This window comes from Acinonyx jubatus, chromosome D1 (genome assembly GCF_027475565.1).
Source record: "Acinonyx jubatus isolate Ajub_Pintada_27869175 chromosome D1, VMU_Ajub_asm_v1.0, whole genome shotgun sequence".
Taxonomy (NCBI): Eukaryota; Metazoa; Chordata; class Mammalia; order Carnivora; family Felidae; genus Acinonyx; species Acinonyx jubatus.
The window spans coordinates 5,464,010-5,476,132 of NC_069390.1; the positions used below are offsets into that span (position 1 = coordinate 5,464,010).

At 39.2% G+C, this 12,123-nt stretch overlaps 1 protein-coding gene across 5 annotated transcripts in view; it reads right to left on the reverse strand.

Annotated features, from left to right (window-relative positions):
- The window catches only part of KDM2A (lysine demethylase 2A), a 113,458-nt gene that overhangs the window by 61,973 nt on the left and 39,362 nt on the right, over positions 1-12,123 (reverse strand). The gene's annotated exons all lie outside the window — the stretch shown is intronic.

Sequence of the window (12,123 nt, forward strand, 5' to 3'; positions counted from 1 at the left end):
GTCATTCTACTACTACTACTTTGCTCTGCAATCTTAAGTAAATCATTTAACTTCTTTAGATCTAATTTTCCCTTGGTGTTTCCCTTTGTGTTCTAAAATAAAGTCCTCTGCAATCTGGTTCCAGCTGAGACCTCAGTCTTGCTCCTGTATTATACAGTGTGGAAAATCTGCTGCATACCAGTCCCCCGGATCTGTCTGTCCTTATTCAAAGAATATTTTTTCAGATCCGGCTTCCTCTGCCCTGACCAGGGAGACCTGCTGGCGGTTGGCAGGGTAGCTCTCCTAGGGACTTCCACATCTTCTTCCCATCTTCCCACAACTCCCTCTCCCATATTAAACAAACTTTCACATATCTCAATCAACCAGATGTTAGTAGTTCTTTCTGGAGAGCTTAGGCAATTCTCATCCCCAAAGGGCACAAAAGAAATCAGAGAAGGAATAAGCTGTATAAAGTATGAAAAGGCAGTTTTTATTTATGTTTTATTTTTTTTTATATTTTATTTTTGAGAGAGAGCGAGCACACGTGGGAGAGAGGCAGAGAGAGAGGGAGACACAGAATCCAGAGCAGGCTCCAGGCTCTGAGCTGTCAGCATAGAGCCCAACATGGGGCTCGAACTTACAAACCATGAAATCATGACCTGAGTCGAAGTCGGACACTTAACCAACTGAGCCACCTAGGCGCCCCACAAAAAGGCAGTTCTTATTAATGACACCCAGAAAGGCTACTGCCATAAGGCAAACAACATCCCTGTAAGATTATTATCCTCTCCACTTTACAAAGAAAACGAAGGACAGAAGTAACTTCCCCAAGTTACAAAGCTAGTAAAATTGGTGTGGATGGTATCTGAACCCTGATACTTTGTTTCTAGGCCAATGGTCTTAACTACTGCTCTATGCTGACACTGGTTTGGAATGAAACTTCAGCCAGACCAGTAGCTTGAGGCAGATGGAAGAAACTAGCAAAGGAAGGAGACTCCATACAGCTGAAATGGCTCTGGCAGAGAAAGGAGAAGTGGTGAGAGGTGATGGCAACAAAGGAGATTTTCTTTAAATTAGAACACTGTGCTTTGTAGATAGGAGGTTAGCAAAGATTCTTCCCCAGGGTAGGAGATTTCTGGTATTTGCTAAGGGATGCTACTTTTCTAGCTCTGCCACTGTTTACCTACCTTCCCTTCTTTCTAAGATATTTTATTTTTAATCAATCTCTACACCCAACGTGGGGCTTGAATCTACAGCCCTGAGATTTAAGACTCACATGCAGGGCTCCTGGGTGGCTCAGAAGGTTAAGCGCCCAACTCTCAATTTCAGCTCAGGTCACAGTCTCACAATTAGTGAGTTCAAGCCCCTCTGCGCTCTCAGTGTAGAGCCTGCTTGGGAGTGAGTCTCTCTCTTTCATCTCTCTCTGCCCCTCTCCTGCTCACACTTTCTCTCAAAATAAATAACTTAAAAAAAAAAAAAAAGATTCACATGCTCTACCGAATGAGCCAGGCAGTTGCCCCAACGATTCCTGATTTCTAATTCTAGTTTTTACTTGACAAATTATGTTACTGGTCATTTAGCTATTCTCGCTGAAAAATAATACTATTCTTAACCAGAGACCATTTTATATCATAGAGTGCTTTGAACTTAGCACATGTATTGTGTATACTATTAAACTTGTTCTCACTCTCTAAATTTGTACTCAAAGTGACATTACACACTTTCTATAAAGATGAAATTGCCAATATTTTTTACCAAGATTAATTTCATCTCCTATTTTCTCAAACATTCTTTTTTTCCGGTACAAAATGGCAGCACAGGGACAGGACCCATTATTTTCTCTACAATTCTGACCTATCTTATCCCACTACCTGAGAGAAAAATTTTAATTACAGAGCCTGTGCTTGTGATGATATAGGAAGTACAGTAGTAACTAGATTTTCATGTCTCACATCATGATACTGCTATTAAAAAAAAAGTTTGAGGGCATATTTTTATAAATTTATATGGACTAAATAAATCTGAATCTTTGCAACATATACCAAATCGCCACTTGATAGCCTTAGTATGCATTGATATACACTTCAAAAAGAAGAAACATGCTCAGGCTCTCATTCTCTCCCCAACACCCCCACAAACATATGAACAACATACACATCCCCAAAATCAATTGAACTTTAAAGTGTTGTTCTGATTTTCTTTATTCCATGCTTTTGAAAACTCAACATTACCCCAAGGTCACACACTGTACATATAGATTGTGGTCTATACCCCTCCCATGTGCATGTGTGTGTGTGCTATAAAAATTTATTGTTTGAATAGTTATTCACTCATAAAACACACACTGAATATGAAGTAATAGCCAGATGCCCTGCATACAAAGAAAAAGGCACAGTTCTAGTCCTCAAGAAGCTGTTGGCCAGTAGAGGGAGACAGACATGTAAATGAATTACAGTATTACATTTCACCATGGTTTGTAGTCAAACAGATAGATACAAATGTTATTAAAGCTCAGGAGGAAGAACAACTAGCATAGAAGGGTTGGTTAAGGCTCCACATAAGAACTAATATAAGAGGAAATGTTTATTCATTGAGTACAGCTTTACTAAATACCTACGAAGTTCCAAGGACAATGGATATAAATAGACTCTATGTTGCTCCTCTATGGCAGTGACCTCTTCAGACTTTTATGGGCTTCCCTCTCATACTACTGGATTTCTCAGTATCTCATTAATAACCTATAGATAGACCGTGAGCATTTTTCAAAAATAAAACGTTATGGGGCACCTGGGTAGCTCAGTCGGTTAAGTGTCCGACTTCAGCTCAGGTCATGATCTCATGGTCTGTGAGTTTGAGCCCTGCGTCGGACTCTGTGCTGACAGCTTGGAGCCTGGAGCCTGCTTCAGATTCTGTGTTTCCCTCTTTCTGCCCCTCCCCTGCTCATGCTCTGTCTCTCTCTGTCTCAAAAATAAATAAAAACATTAAAAAAATAAAAAATAAATAAAAGGTTATAATCTTTATTTAGAACATGTGAAAATTTCATTACACCTCACTTAATGGGGGATATTAATGGGAACATCCTAAGGTAGTACAAAAGTTGTAGGAATCACTGCCTTACAGTGACTGAACACAGTGCCCAAGTTTTTATCTTTTGATCTATGTAACACTTACTGCCCCCAAAATATTAAGAGGCTTGAGCATAAGGATTAAGGAAGAACACATTTTAACATAACTGCTTTAGTACATTTCAAAGAATGAGTACTGATCAACTGGCATGGCTGAAAAAGCTTGCATTTCTTTTGTTGAAATTCAGCTAGGTCAGCCTCCAAGTATTTTCTGGGCTAACTTAGATCAACTTCTGCAGAGATCAACGGCACACAGAACACTTTCTATATATGAAAGACTTTAGTAGATCACAGTTAATTCCAACAAAAAGAGTAATCCATAAAAGGAAGACATTATCTATAGAATTTGGCAAGAAGCTTATTTGCAGCTAAGTCTCTCTTGGTTTAGGGAAAAAAAAAAAAAAAAAAAAAAAAACCAAACAGGCAGCTGAGAAGGCAGAATGCTCAAAGGGAAGAGGAATATACAACACAAAGTGAATTTTCTCTTGAAAGTTCTCTCAAAACTAGTGTCAAATACCTACTACATATACAGAATGATCCTAAAATTCTCTGAAAGAGTCAGCATACACTTACCCTGACCACAAATATGCCCTCCACAAAACCAACTGGCTGAGAAATGAGTTAAAGTGTTGGATCCCTTCCACCAACACTGCCTGCTTTTCTACATACCATTTAATATAATCAACTGTTCAGTGTGCTTGCTGCAGATTTAACCATGATACTGCCACAATTCTGCAAAGGAAAAAAGTGTGGCTACAACTGTAGCAAAATCATCCTCTGAAATTCAGGATGAAGGTAAGGCATCTGAAGAACATCCTGAAGAAAAATAATCTGAGTTCAAATATTACACCAAAAGCATATTTTTATTCCCTCAAAGGCTTTCTTCTAATATACATACACTCTTTTCCTTGGATACTGGCAAAAGAAGTATCAGCAATATTACACTTTCTAGCAACATGCAAATGTACAATTACCTTATCCACAAGTAGCCTCGTAAAGATGTGTAATTCCTCACTCTACCTTCTGTCCCACTCTTTCAAACCTTCACCTCCTTTTTGTAGCCCCAGAACAATTTTTAAACTTATCACTTCCACTATCTGACATTTAAAAATTAGTCTAAGTGAAACCATAATCCTCCCCCCAAAATGTAAAAAGTTTGCTTCTTCCAATTATTTACCTCCTAGAACAAAAAACAAGGGAATTTTAGAAGACCCAGTTAGTAGGAAATAATCTTTAAATTACCCACATGCTACAAAAAAATATCACCTACCAAAAATGGAAACAATAATGAACTCAGAAATACTCAATTTCTCCCTCAACTCGACCAATTTTTTAACTTTATTTTCATTAGCCAATAATATCCACTGAGATTCAAATACTCCCTGAACACATCTGTTTACTGCCTGATGTGTTTCTATAGCAACAGACACCCAGAACACAGAAACAGAGATAATGCCTAGTTTTTTCACATCTTCTGTAACTGATGTAACTGGTGCAACAGAAAGACATTAGTATAATATGTGGTGCAAGTCATGCCACAGCAGCTCCTAAAAGGTAAAGGTTAGTATGTCTGTCAGGCAACAACAATTTATAGAAAAAGAAAACACCCCTCAAAGTTAAATCTTAAATCTAAAGGGGAAGTAAGTGATCTTTCTGCCTGTCATTGAAAAAGGTGCTGCAGACCTTAAAGGACAGCTTGTTCTGAAAAACACTAACTCTAGACATTTGCTCAGTAAATAACACAAGCAATGAAATGTGCCACACATACATCTTCTGAATCTTTCAGTGAGTTTAGCGAGACAGCAAAAAGTCACTGGAAGCCAGATTATATAAATGCACCTATTTCCAGCCTTGCTACATTGCTCTCATCAGGATGCTTTCCTCTATGTCCCTTTGTGGAGCGATGATCAAGGTTTTGATTCACAGACAAAGGTCAATCTAGAGATTTAACGGGATCACGATGAGCAACTGAGTGGCTCAGGGGGTTGAGTGTCCAACTCTTGATTTCGTCATAGGCCATGATCTCAGTGTTCGTGAGTTAGAACCCCTCATCAGGCTCTGTGCTGAAAGCATGGAGCCAGCTTGGGATCCTCTCTCCTCCTCTCTCTACCCTTCCCCCACTCACACTTTCTCTCTCTTTCAAAGATAAACTTAAAAAAAAAGGATCATCAAATTTCATATCTAGAAGTAGAAGCTCTAGAAGGAATTGGCAAAAGAGCTGATTTTTTAAACTGTCCCCCATAAATCATTTACTCCTCCCCTATCCCACTGTCATGACTACATTATAATCCTGGCAAGACTTCTTTCCTTCTAAGCTTTCAGTCACCCATCTGTGCCAACTGAAGTTAAAGCAGAGAAAACTATGTCTCCACTCCTGAATCTACCTAGGAACATTAATAAAGAGTGGTAAACTGACCCCATCATTAAAAAGTCCAACAACAACAAAATATTTAACAAGGCAGTTATACTCAAGCTACCAAGGGAAGCCAATAGTGCCAGTTAACAATCACGTCTTTGCTAAATTTCTCTAGGCTTAAGTATCACATCTAGAACACTACCAATCACCCTCAGCCAAGTTAAAATTCTTAACAAATTCACCTTCAGATATGACTCTATTATTTACTATCTTTAGCAATTCATAGTGAGAACAAAGAAACTGAACTAAGAAGCGGGTATGGGCCTGGGTATAAGTACCACCACACTGAGCTTCAAATTCCCTAAGATGCCTTTTCATCAGGTGAAAATGTCAAAAATTTCACCTGATGCACAAGATGCTTGTGAAGTTTATATGAGAACAAATGTACTACTATTCTATAAACTGTGAAGTGCCCTATACATAAAAAGAGGCTATGGGTGCCTGGGTGTCTCAGTTGGTTGAGCAACTGACTCTTGGTTTTGGCTCAGGTCATGATCTCACATTGTGGGATCAAGACCGGCATCAGGTTCTATGCTGACAGCACAGAGCCTGCTTGGGATTCTTTCTCTCCCTCTCTCTGCCCCTCCCCTGCTAGCACACTCTCATGCACTCTTTCTCTCAAAAATAAACAAACTTAAAAAAAAAAAAAAAAAAAGCAAGAGGCTGGGGCACCCGGGTGACTCAGTTGTTTAAGTGCCCAACTTTGGGTCAGGTCATAATCTCACAGTTCATGGGTTCAAGCCCCACGTCAGGCTCTGTGCTGATGGCTCAGAGCCTGGAGCCTGCTTCGGATTCTTTGTCTCCTTCTTTCTCTGCCCCCCAGCCCCCCCGTTTGTACTGTGTCTCTCTCTGTCTCTCTCTCAAAAGTATATAGACATTTTAAGAAATTTAAAAAAAAAAAAAAAAAAAAAAAGAGGCCGTATAGAGTAGTGCTAGGGTTTGGACCAGGTTTCCAGGGTTCAAATCAGGCTCATGGTTGAGCCTCTCGCTATATATGAGCTGCTTAATTAACAGAAGTCATTGCACAGGACTGTAGGAGGATTAAGTGAAATAAAAAATAGCTAGTACATGCTCAAAAAATATTAGCAATTATGGTTTTGAACATGAATCAACATTGGACTGAGAAACCAACTATCTTTTCCAAAAAGAATGGTCTATGTGGCTAGAGACAAATCATACTTCATATGCCTCTTCTCAAATAGCATTAAACATCAAATAAGATTTTCTTATCATCCCAAGTAGTATGCTTCTAATAAGCTTTCTAAGTCCATCCCTTTCAGAAGCTCTCTTCTGATTCCACCATCTCTAAATCTCCTCACACCAAATATCTAATCCTAGGGATAAAATTTTATGAAATCCAACAACTTCATTCTCTCCACCCGTCACTGCCAGCAATTTAATATGGTCATTTCTAGAAGGTGTAATTTGGGAGAAGCCTCTGCTCTAAACAACAGAGTGGGTTCTGTTCTTGATTTCTGGGTACAGAGAGCTTGAAGGGATGCTCAAATGTGAACAGAAGAAAAGAGTAGCAATGTGCTTAAGAATAAGTTTCTGGATATCAAGACAGTCAAGACTAGAGCAGAAGGCTGTAAGTAGACTTGGAGAGAAGAGGAATGATCAACAAAAATAAAAGGCTTAAGCAACATTCATACATCTTTGCCTGTGTCGCTCCAAATATCAGGGGCTTTAGCAATAATCATTATAAAAAAAAAAAGTAATCCTTATTTATACCTACTAGACAATAAGAATTAAGTCATCCTAATCTGAGGGGCACTTGGATGGCTCAGTCCATTAAGCGTCCAACTTCGGCTCGGGTCATTATCTCATGGTTCATGAGTTTGAGCCCCACATCAGGCTCTGTGCTAACAGCTCGGAGCCTGGAGCTTATTTCAGATGCTGTGTCTCCTGCTCTCTCTGCCCGTCCCGCGTGCGCTGTCTCTCTCTCTCAAAAATAAACATTAAAAAAATTTTTTAAAAATCACCCTAATATGAATTATTTGGCATCTATTATTATAATTTTCTTGTATTGTTGGACTGTAATGAGAGAAACCCAGGTGAGAAATATGATAATTATGTTTGAACTTCATACTGCCAAGAGGAATGGAATTAACCAATGAAATCGATATTATTTAATAATTATAATTCATCCTTCATTAGACTTCTTAGGAAGCCTGTTCGGCAGTGGAGGAAAGTTCCTAAGACAGAGTAAACAATCAGGAGAAGGACCTGAAAAGCTCTTTTCCCACCATCACCCTAATGGGAATTCCGAGCCTGTGTGTCCCATGGTCTTTGTACTAGGACTTACACGTCTTGAGTGCTTACTGAAGGCTGAGTACTAAGACACAACAGAAAGAAATAGAAGAGGGCTGCTATTTTCAAGAAGCTCACAATTTGGGAAACAAAACTCAGTTAATTAAGAAAAGTCTAGAGGCAAAGGGAAGAGCAGAGTGAGAATGAGAAGTTTAGTCAATCCAGCTTCACACAGGTGAGTGTGGCTAAGAAATAATTCAGCTACTGGACTTCAAGCTGTAATCATCAAGACAGTATGGTACTCGCACAAGGACACTCAGATCCATGGAACAGAACAGAGAACCCAGAAATGGACCCACAAACGTATGGCCAACTAATCTTTGACAAAGCAGGAAAGAATGTCCAATGGAATAAAGGCAGTCTCTTCAGCAAGTGGCGCTGGGAAAACTGGATGGCGACATGCAGAAGAATGAATCTGGACCACTTTCTTACACCAGACACAAAAATAAACTCGAAATGAATAAAAGACCTAAATGTAAGACAGGAAGCCATCAAAACCCTTGAGGAGAAAGCAGGCAAAAACCTCTCTGATCTTGGACACAGCAACTTCTTACTCCACATGTCTCCGGAGGCAAGGGAAACAAAAGCAAAAATGAACTACTGGGACCTCATCAAAATAAAAAGCTTCTGCACAGCGAAGGAAACAATCAGCGAAACTAAAAGGCAACCGACGGAATGGGACAAGGTATTTGCAAATGACAGATGAAGGGTTAGTATCCAAAATCTATACAAAACTTATCAAACTCAACACCCAAAAAACAGATAATCCAGTGAAGAAATGGGCAAAAGACATGAATAGACACTTCTCCAAAGAGGACATCCAGATGGCCAACTGACATATGAAAAAAATGCTCAACATTACTCATTATCAGGGAAATACAAATCAAAACCACAATGAAATACCACCTCACACCTGTCAGAATGGCTAACATTAACACCTCAGGCAACAACAGATGTTGGCGAGGATGTGGAGAGAGAGGATCTATTTTGACTGCTGGTGGGAATGTAAACTGGTGCAGCCACTCTGGAAAACAGTATGAAGGTTCCTCAAAAAATTAAAAATAGAACTACCATATGACCCAGCAATTGCACTATTAGGTATTTATCCAAAGGATACAGGTGTGCTGTTTCGAAGGGGCACGTGTACCCCAATGTTTATAGCAGCACTACCGACAATAGCCAAAGTATGGAAAGAGCCCAAATGTCCATAGATGGATGAATGGATAAAGATGTGGTATATACACATACAATGGAGTATTACTTGGCAATCAAAAAGAATGAAATCTTGCCATTTGCAACTACGTGGCTGGAACCAGAGGGTATTATGCTAAGCGAAATTAGTCAGAGAAAGACAAACATCATATGACTTCACTCTTATGAGGACTTCAAGACACAGAACAGATGAACACAAGGGAAGGGAAGCAAAAATAACATAAAAACAGGGAGGGGGACAAAACAGAAGAGATTCTTAAACATGGAGAACAGAGGGTTACTAGAGGGGTTGTGTGAGGGGAGATGGGCTAAATGGGTAAGGGGCATTAAGGAATGTACTCCTGAAATCATTGTTGCACTATATACTAACCTGGATATAAATTAAAAAATAAACATTAAAAAAAAGATATATAATGGTATAATAAAAATACTAAAATAAATTATTTCCTTTTTTTAAAAAAAGAAAGGAAGACTACAGCTAAGGGGTGCCAGGGTGGCTCAGTCAGTTGAGCATCTGGCTTCAGGTCATGATCTCCTGGTTTATGGGTTCAACGCCCGCGTCAGGCTTTGTGCTGATAGCTCGGAGGCTGGAGCCTGCTTCTGTGTGTCTTTCTACTCCTCCCATTTGCCCTCTGTCTCTTTCTCTGTCCCTCAAAAATAAAAATAAACATTAAAAAAAATTTTAAGGGGTGCGTGTGTGGCTCAGTCAGTTAAGTATCCGACTCCGGCTCGGGTCATGATCTCGCAGTATGTGAGGTTGAGCCTCGCGTTGGGCTCTGTGCTGACAGCTCAGAGCCTGGAGGCTGCTTTGGATTCTGTGTCTCCCTCTCTCTCTGCCTCTCCCCCACTTGTGCTCTCTCTCCCTCCCTCTCTCCCTCAAAAATAAATAAAATGTAAAAAAAAAAAAAAAAACTACAGCTAAATATCAATGTGGCTAGATGTTACTACATATTCAATAATAATAATAATAATAGATAACATATGAATGCTTCCTATGTCCTAAGCATTTATTTTCAAGGCCATTTTTCTAGCTCATTTAATCCTCACAACAGCCTTATGAAGAAAGATAATAAAATGTCAATTTTAGTTATAAAGAAAGTTAAGAATCAAAAAGGTTAGGTAACTTGATTTCAGTCTAGGTCCAACAGTTACAAAAAGGCCGGCATTCTAGTCAAACTCACAGAAGCAGAAAGTAAAATGGTGGCTACCAGGGGCTGGGGGAAGAGGGAAAAGAGGGAGCTGCTGCTCAATGTGTATAAAGTTTCAATTACACAAGATGAAAAATCTCTAGATCTATTGTACAACACTGTGCTTACACTGAACACTGTATACTTAAAAACTTAAGAGTACAGATCTTACATATACACACACACACACATATGTATATATGTGTGTGTGTGTGTATTTTTAAACCACACACATACAAAGTGTGACCTCCCCCACCTCCAGGTCTACATTTAAAAAAAATTTTTTTCCTAATGCTTATTTTTGAAGGCGAGAGAGACAGAGTGTGAGCAGGGAAGGGGCAGACAGAGAGGGAGACACAGAATCTGAAGCAGGCTCCAGGCTCTGAGCTGTTAGCACAGAGCCCAATATGGAGTTTGAACTCATGGGCCATGAGATCATGACCTGAGCCAAAGCGGGATGCCCAACCTACTGAGCCACCCAGGCATTGCCCCCCCAAGTCTACATTCTTAACCCTCAAACTTCTTGGTCTCAGGAACCCCTTACATTCTTAAAAATTAGAGGACCTCAAACAGCTTTTGTTTATATGGGATATTTATGTCAATACTTACTGATCACAATTAAAACTGAGAAATTATCTTTTTTCAACTTTCATTTATTTTTTAATGTTAGTTATTTTGAGAAAGAGAGAAAGAGAGCAAGCAAAGGAGGGCAGAGAGAGGGAGAGAGAGAATCCCAAGCAGGCTCTGATCTCAGGGCTTGATCTCACAAATCATGAGATCATGACTTGAGCTTCAATCAGTGCTTAACAGACTGAGCCATCCAGGTGCCCCAGGAATTCTCTAAATATATAAAACTGCAAAACAAGACAACAAACTGTACTTACGTTTCCACATAGGCTGAAGGAAAACTTTAGGATTTCAAAGTAATGATTCACTAGACCACAATGAGGTTATAGAGATTATAGCAGGCAGGTATAATCAAAAGTAAAAGGACAATATGAGTACTGAAAATGGAGTTTAATATCTGAAAAAAGGCACATTTATATCCTACTACTTTAGGAAATTATAGAAAATACAAGAATAGACAAATATACATGTCATTAGCCCTGCATGTAATGCCATCACACATCATGTAGCTCTGGAAAACCTCCACTTATTAGAGAATGAGAAAGAAAAAAAAACAAGTAACATCTTAACATTACTATGAAAATAGTCTGGACTTTGCAGACCCCTATAAAAGAATCCTGACTATATACCACACTTTGCAAACCACTGTTCCACACCAATCATCTTTATTTATTTAAAAAAAATTTTTTTTAATGTTTATTTATTTTTGAGACAGAGACAGAGTGCGAGTGGATGAGGGGCAGAGAAGAGGGAGACACAGAATCCGAAGCAGGCTCCAGGCTCTGAGCTGGCAGCGCAGAGCCTGACGCGGGGCTTGAACTCTCGAGCTCTGAGATCATGACCTGAGCTGAGGTCGGACACTCAACTGACTGAGCCACCCAAGCGCCCCCACACCAATCATCTTTAAACCGTGAGTTATAAAAATCGATTTAAGTCATATATGTATTTTTGAAAAATGAAATGACAGAATGAAATGGAAAAGATCAGAAAACGTAGTACACTTCCACTTCCTGAAACTTCTATTAGTTACATATATCTAGTATGCAAAGTAATAGGTGGTAACAGAATATATTTCCTACTGCAGGTCAAAAACTGTGAAAACACTGTACGACAACATAATTTCCAATTCTGCCAAAGCAAAGGCCATACAAATAACCTACAATCTGTAGACTAAAAACTGAGAATTTATGATAAGTTACACATTCTCCAACATGAAGGCAATTAAAGGTTTCAGATGGATAAAACTTCTATAGACTGAAGAAAGTCA